The sequence below is a fragment of the Sparus aurata genome, chromosome 4 (assembly GCF_900880675.1).
Source record: "Sparus aurata chromosome 4, fSpaAur1.1, whole genome shotgun sequence".
Lineage (NCBI taxonomy): Eukaryota > Metazoa > Chordata > Actinopteri > Spariformes > Sparidae > Sparus > Sparus aurata.
In genome coordinates this window covers 9,333,717-9,340,650 of record NC_044190.1, presented here as the reverse complement: position 1 = coordinate 9,340,650, position 6,934 = coordinate 9,333,717, and the positions used below count along the sequence as shown (strand labels likewise).

The 6,934-nt window shown below is 41.2% G+C and overlaps 1 long non-coding RNA gene across 1 annotated transcript; it reads left to right on the top strand.

Moving 5' to 3' along the window:
* Positions 1-1,174: 1,174 nt before the first annotated feature.
* On the top strand, positions 1,175-6,605 carry LOC115580008 (uncharacterized). The gene is made up of 3 exons (XR_003983785.1): positions 1,175-1,316; positions 1,778-1,947; positions 4,360-6,605. It is a non-coding gene; the product is annotated as an uncharacterized LOC115580008 (long non-coding RNA).
* Positions 6,606-6,934: the final 329 nt, after the last annotated feature.

Below are 6,934 nucleotides of genomic sequence, written 5' to 3'. Positions count from 1 at the left end.
TTTGCTTTGTCCTATTGGTTTACACACAACTAATACAAATGAATATTCACATGAGCAAGAGGTGCAACAAACCCTCAACCCCCACTATCAGCTCAGTCACTGCTCACGTAACACGACACCCCAAATGCAGGCAGGGTCAGATCATGAGGAATTAGCAAATGACAAAACATGGACTCAATGATCAGACTAAAAAAAAATTGTTTCTAATGTCCCAAGAAAGTTATTTGCCCCCCCCCCCCCCGAACCATTTACACACCTGTACACCCCGAAGTAAGTAAGTAAGTAAGTAAGTTTTTTTATTTATATAGCATTTTTTATATAGCAGGGTACAGTAAAAGAAGTGTAAAAAATAATGGTTTAGCATTATTATTATTATTATTATTATTATTATTTCAAGGTCAGGATGAGAGTGCAAATAAATAAATAAATAAATAAACAAAATACACAAATACATAAAAAAAAAAAAAAAAAAAGACAAAAAAAAAAAAAAAAAAAAAAAAGCTTTCTGTCAAACTCGTTTCACATTAAATTAAAAAAAATCTAGCATCCAGCTAGGTAGGTTCTGATTTCACCACCGCTTCTACCGCTATTCTACAGCCCAACTCTACCGGGTCCACTGCCGGACCCAGAGCCGGGCGAGATCGCTATCAGGGCGTCCCTCTGCCTGTGTTGGGGAGCCAGGCCCCAACCGTAGCTCATGGCCGGGACGACCCGTCTGCGATACTAATGCATTCAACCAAGCGGGACCCAACGGGTCAACCAGCTATGAGAAGGCTCTGAGGAGAGTCTCAGAGCCCGGCTAGCGGGAGCAGTATCAGTGAAATCATTCCTACAAGATTTCATACAAGCTCCGCCCACATTTATAGTCCTCTGGCGTCGTCCTCGTATCACTGATGGTGCCCACTTATATTTTTAGCCACTAATTATGCCTGACACACAGTCACAAGCAGCACTCACTCACTCCCTCACTCACCAAACACTTTTCACATTTCAAATTGCTTTACTTTTGAAATTATTCGCCTCCGTTTGGCTGAGATGTCCTGAAAAGAATTTTCATATAGTAATAATTCATAAGGATTCATAAAGGGGCGGAGCTATGGGGAGGGCCGTGATAGCGCTGGCAACCTCTGGAACCTGATTGGTCACCTCAGGCGCCACCTGAGTTGATTGACAGGTCACAGTACGTCTCCTTGAAAGAAGCGCATTACGGAAAGACAAACGAAGGAGGCAGAATAATGGTGTTTCAAAACACGAATGGATCGAGAGGAACTTCTTTAAATACATGATTGTGAAATAAGTTTTCTGGTGGTTTCCTGGTGAGTAACTGTTTTAAACTAGAAGAGATTTTGTCCCCAGTAGTTGAACTGTGCCAGTAAGCTAACCGTTAGCCTGCTCGCACAGTAGGTTAGCGGCTAACGTTATTAAAGGCTAGTACCGTTAACGTTAGCATAAAGCTACGGAGTTTTTCGGGACCTTGAATCAACTGAGTCGGCAATAATTTCATGCTAGAGCTCAAAATAAACAGTAATGAATGCTCAGAGATGATTTCAATGTCCATGTAGCTTGTTTGCTATTATATTGTGAAGGTCTCAATTGTAGAGAATTTACTGAGCGCTGACTAACGTTAGTCTACATGGTCCAGTTGAGTTTTATAGTTTCTAGGCTGGTAGTTGATTTTAAACTAAGCTACAGCAGGAGAATGGGGACAAATAGTTTAAGATTCTGCCGAAGACAATCTTGAGGTGTAACGTTAACCAGGCTGTCTAATTTTGTTTAGGGACAGATAAGAATGAAGAGGAGGGAGATATTTCAGGCTTTTTTTTTAAGAAGCACAAGTGAGGCACAGCTCAGGCAGGCCAAGACAAACCGCAGCCCTGGCAGCTCTGAAGCTGGAGCTAGCCAGGAACAAGCGTGGTCAGACACAAGGACCCAGTCTACCAGCACCAGGTCAGAGCATACTGAGGCGGTACATTGGAGAGATAACGAGACCCTCCCAGTGGCAATGGCAGGTAGTGGCACCGCAGTGGCAGCCTGTGGCATGTCCATGGCACCCGCTCGGCAGTTCAGAGGCGCAAGAATAATATAAACACAGGGAAAATATATATATAAATACATATATATGGAACAAATATTAATATATATCTAGATAACATTAAGAAGTGCAAAACAAAGAGAAATTGAGCAAAACTTTGTACATTAAAATGTGTAAACAAGTAGAGATGCCACGGACATGCCACAGGTAGCCACTGTGGTGCCACTAATTGCCACTGCCACTGGGAGGATCTCGGTGCTGCTGGTAAATTCCACGCCCAGTTAGGTCAATGAAAACTGTAGCCTCACACTGTAACAAAAGTTGATATTGACATATTAGGCCTAATTTTGAATGTTGGTTCAGGTGGTAAGAATACAGTGGTGTAAAAATGTGTTGGCCCCCTTCTTGATATCCTATTGTTTGGAAAGTGTGTTGCAATTAAATGTTTCAGATCATCAAACAAATTTAATAATAAGACAAAGATAACACAAGTAAACAGAAAATGCAATTTTTAAAGGGGAATACAAATCGAAACCTACATGGCCCTGTGTGAAAAAGTGTTTGCCCCCCCGTTAAAACACAACTTAACTGTGTCTGAGTTCAATTTCTCTAGCCACACCCAGGCCTGATTACTGCCACACCTGTTCTTAATCAAGAAATCACTTAAATAGGACCTGCTTGACACAGTGAAGTAAATCAAAAGATCTTCAAAAGCTAGACATCATGCCGAGATCCAAAGAAATTCAGGAGCAAATGAGAAAAAAAGTGACTGAGATCCATCAGTTGGGAAAACGTTATAATGCCATTTCTAAAGCTTTGGGACTCCAGCGAACCATAGTGAAAGCCATTATCCACAAATGGCGAAAACATGAAACTGTGGTGAACCTTCCCAGGAGTGTCCGGCAGACCAAAATTACCCCAAGAGCGCAGCGACGACTCATCCAACAGGTCACAAAAGACGCCACAACAACACCCAAAGAACTGCAGGCCTCACTTGCCTCAGTTAAGGTCAGTGTTCATGATTCCACCATAAGAAAGAGACTGGGCAAAAATAGCCTGCATGGCAGAGTTCCAAGATGAAAACCACTGCTGAGCAAAAAGAACACAAAGGCTCGTCTCAGTTTTGCCAGTGAACATCTTGATGATCCCCAAGACTTTTGGGAAAATACTCAGTGGACTGACGAGGCAAAAGTTTAACTTTTTGGATGGTGTGTGTCCCGTTACATCTTGTGTAAAAGAAACACAACATTTCAGAAAAAAACATCATACCAACAGTAAAATATGGTGGTAATGTGAAGGTCTGGGGCTGTATTGCTGCTTCAGGACCTGGAAGACTTGCTGTGGTAACTGGAACCATGAATTCTACTGTCTACCAAAAAATCCTGAAGGAGAATGTCCGACCATCTGTTTGTGACCTCAAGCTGACAGGACAATGATCCAAAACACACCAGCAAGTCTTCCTCTGAATGGCTAAAGGAAAAACAAAATGAAGACTTTGGAGTGGCCTAGTCCTGACTAAAGTCCTGACCTGAATCCTATTGAGATGCTGTGGCAAGACCTTGAAAGTCGGCTCATGCTTGAAAACCCTCCAATGTGGCTGAATTACAACAATTCTGCAAAGATGAGTGGGCCAAAATTCCTCCACAGCGCTGTTAAAGACTTATTTCAAGTTATTGCAAACACTTGATTGTTGTTGTTGCTGCTAAGGGTGGCCCAACCAGTTATTAGGTTTAGGGGGCAATCACTTTTTCACACAATCCTTAATAAAAACCTGCAAAAACTGCATTTTGTGTGTGTCATTTAAGTGTGACAAACATGCAAAAAAAAAATAAGAAATCAGGAAGGGGCCAACACTTTCCCACACCACTGTAGATGATTTTGTTTTTATTTTTGCTGATATATGCTGCTAAAAAAAATTAAATTTTTTATATACTGTGTATATATAATTTTTTTTTTTTTTTTTTTTTTAACAATGCAGTTTTATCAGTTATGTCCCCACATCCACATTAAGCAGCACATATTGTGCACCTAAAGGACCAAGTGGTAGGCCCACACTTACTCACCTATCTGTGAAGCTTTTTAACAGCAGCTACTCTTACATGATATATTGTGGCAAACACAGGTGCTACTAATGGCATTAGTTAGCCCAAGGTCCAGATTCAGCCGCACTTAAATGAACAGAAGGTTTTCATGTCAAAATGACTGTTGTGCAAATGCTCTAGACATAAACCTATAAGTTAGCCACTATTAGCCCCAGAACTTAATCTTGTATTTGAGTATTTAATCCCTTGAGACGTGTGTCCATAACTACTTGATATGTATTGCAGACATGTCAAGATCTGGAGAGGAGGGTCCTGTTCAGCTGTGTCTGAAAATGTCTCCAAGAACTCAGCATGGAACAAGGAAGAAGGCATTCAACAATTCTCGGTATGGAGACAATCTATGGTTGGAGTACTCAAGTCAAGATGCCTGTTACTGTTTGTCCTGCAGACATTTTTCCCTCACTAGAACGCCTGAATTAGCCTTCACATCGGAGTCACGGTTTCTAACTATAAAAAAGCCTTGTTTAAAGATACCGGGCTTAAACGTCTCTAAAAGTCTGAACAACACGTTAATGCCATGTATTTCTGGAGTGAATATAAAAGGGGCATTGAGAGGAACAAATCAATATTGGATGTTGTAAATGAGGGTAGAAGAAAGAAGGTTGAGGAAAATCAAAGTAGAAGAACAATAACAGCATTGCTATTAACTGCAACTCAAAATGTTGTACAGAGGGGTCATAGGGAATGTGATGACTCAGACAAGAAGGGCAGTTTTTTTTGTCCATATTGGATAAAATTGCAAAGCATGACCCCTTTATCGTTAGAAGACTCGATGCATGTGGCAGTGCCAAGTATACCAAGCACCAAATACAGAATGAGATTCTCCAGGAATTAGTGGAAATGGTCCAAAAGCAAATCATAGCAGAAGTAAAGGAAAGCGAAGTGTTTAGTGTTCTGGCTGATGAGACAAAAGACTTACAAAAAAGGAACAGATATCTTTAGTTGTGCGTTACTATTACGGCTGTGCCATACATGAAAGCTTCCTGCACTTCCAGTTAGTGGAAAGCCTTGATGCAGAGGGACGCATGGTCTGGACGAGAAAAACAATCATGTAAGGCTATGACGATGCATCCGTAACCCCAACCCTAGCCCAATGAGTGGGAAGCATTCTGGTGTGTCTGCGTTCATAAAGAGCGATGCCAGAATTGCATTTTATGTGGACTATTGACACTGCTTGAACTTAGTTCTTTTTGATGTGGTGAAGTCAGTGTCTGACGCTGGTGACTTTTCTGCACTACTGCACAACATTTACAGCTTTGTATCTGGCTCTGCTGTTCATATAAAGTGGCTTGCTGATCACAAAGAGCTGTATCCACAGGAGAAAGCCTAGGAAACTACAGAGACTTATAGATGTTAGATGGGTGTCCATGTCCTAATCTAAGGGACAGGCTTCCAGCGGTTCTGAGGCTTCTACAGGATATTCACTTGAGTATAGTGGTGATAGAAACGTGGAAGCAAAGTGTCTTCTGGCTCAGATAGATTTACAGTTCACAGGGCTTTTGGTTAACTTTTGTAAAGTGCTTGGTGATGTCAAAAGCCTTTCTGACATGCTCCAATCCAGCAGTCTTGATCTGGACAGGACTGTAGATCTACAGACACATTGCAAGGCTACAGAAGGGAAGCTTATTTTAGTGAGCTATGGAACGAAATGGAAGAACTGGTAGAGCACTGAAACAGTAAGTAAGAGAAAAACCTTTTCTAGATTTCTTGACTCGCTTATGATGAGCTCTGTTGGACAGAGGTACAGTGACCACCAAAGTGAAGAGGGCTTCAACAGAGCTGTCTTTTATCAGGTACTTGGATGTCTCACAGCTGAGATGGAGAGGCCTTTTGGAGAGGCCCTCTCCTCTGGAGAGTAGAAGAATTGTGAGATGATGCAAGGGGTGCAGTCTCTTGTCCCAAAGAGTAGAACATTGTGAAAGAGGAGCCTCTGTTTGCCTTTGCACAGATCTTTGAGTCAGATGTAGAAGACCTAACACATGAGGTTTACCAAACCAGATGGCTTCTCCAGGGAAGAGAGACACGTGTAGTAGACGGACCATTTACTAGGTTGTGTTTCTTGAACCTTATAAAGAGGTCTGCCACAAGCTATTTAGACTTTGTAAGATTTGTAAGATGTAAGATTTCTGTTGTTATTCCAGTCAGTACTGCATTCTGTGAGAGACTTTTCTCTGCTCTCAAACTGATTAAAAACCACCTCAGGACAACAATGGTTGATGCCAGGATAAGTCACCCTGGCTCTCTCAGTATTGAGTCGCGAGGGCACATAACCTCAATATGGATGACTTGGTAAAACATTTTGCCATTTCTCACCAGAACAGAAGAATAATTTGCCACTGGTGGTGCTTATGTTCATGATCTTACTCTGCACTATGTGCTGTTCATACTTGATGTAAACATTTATGTAAAATGATCTGGTTTCTGTTTATAATTCTTTTGTTTGTTAAATAAACTCTCAAGTATTTCACTGACTAATCTCCTGTTTGCTTGAGCTTTACTTGCTGAAAAGATTTCCACTTCAGGGTTTCCTCCAGGATTTTTCTAAACCGTGGGGAAGGTCTGCCCGAGTGGAAGAGGGGTGGTGACGACGACGACGGCAACATGAATTTTGAAATGTGAAATTATGACTATTTCAAACTGAATGTTTTTCTAAATACATTATTTACTATAGGGTTTCCGGTACATGGCTTGAAAATAATAATTGCAAATAGGATCTTGCAGTATCACTAGGCCAAAACAACAAACACAACAACAGCAAATTAAAGATGTAAGTTAAATAACTAAACTAGTCTATACTGAA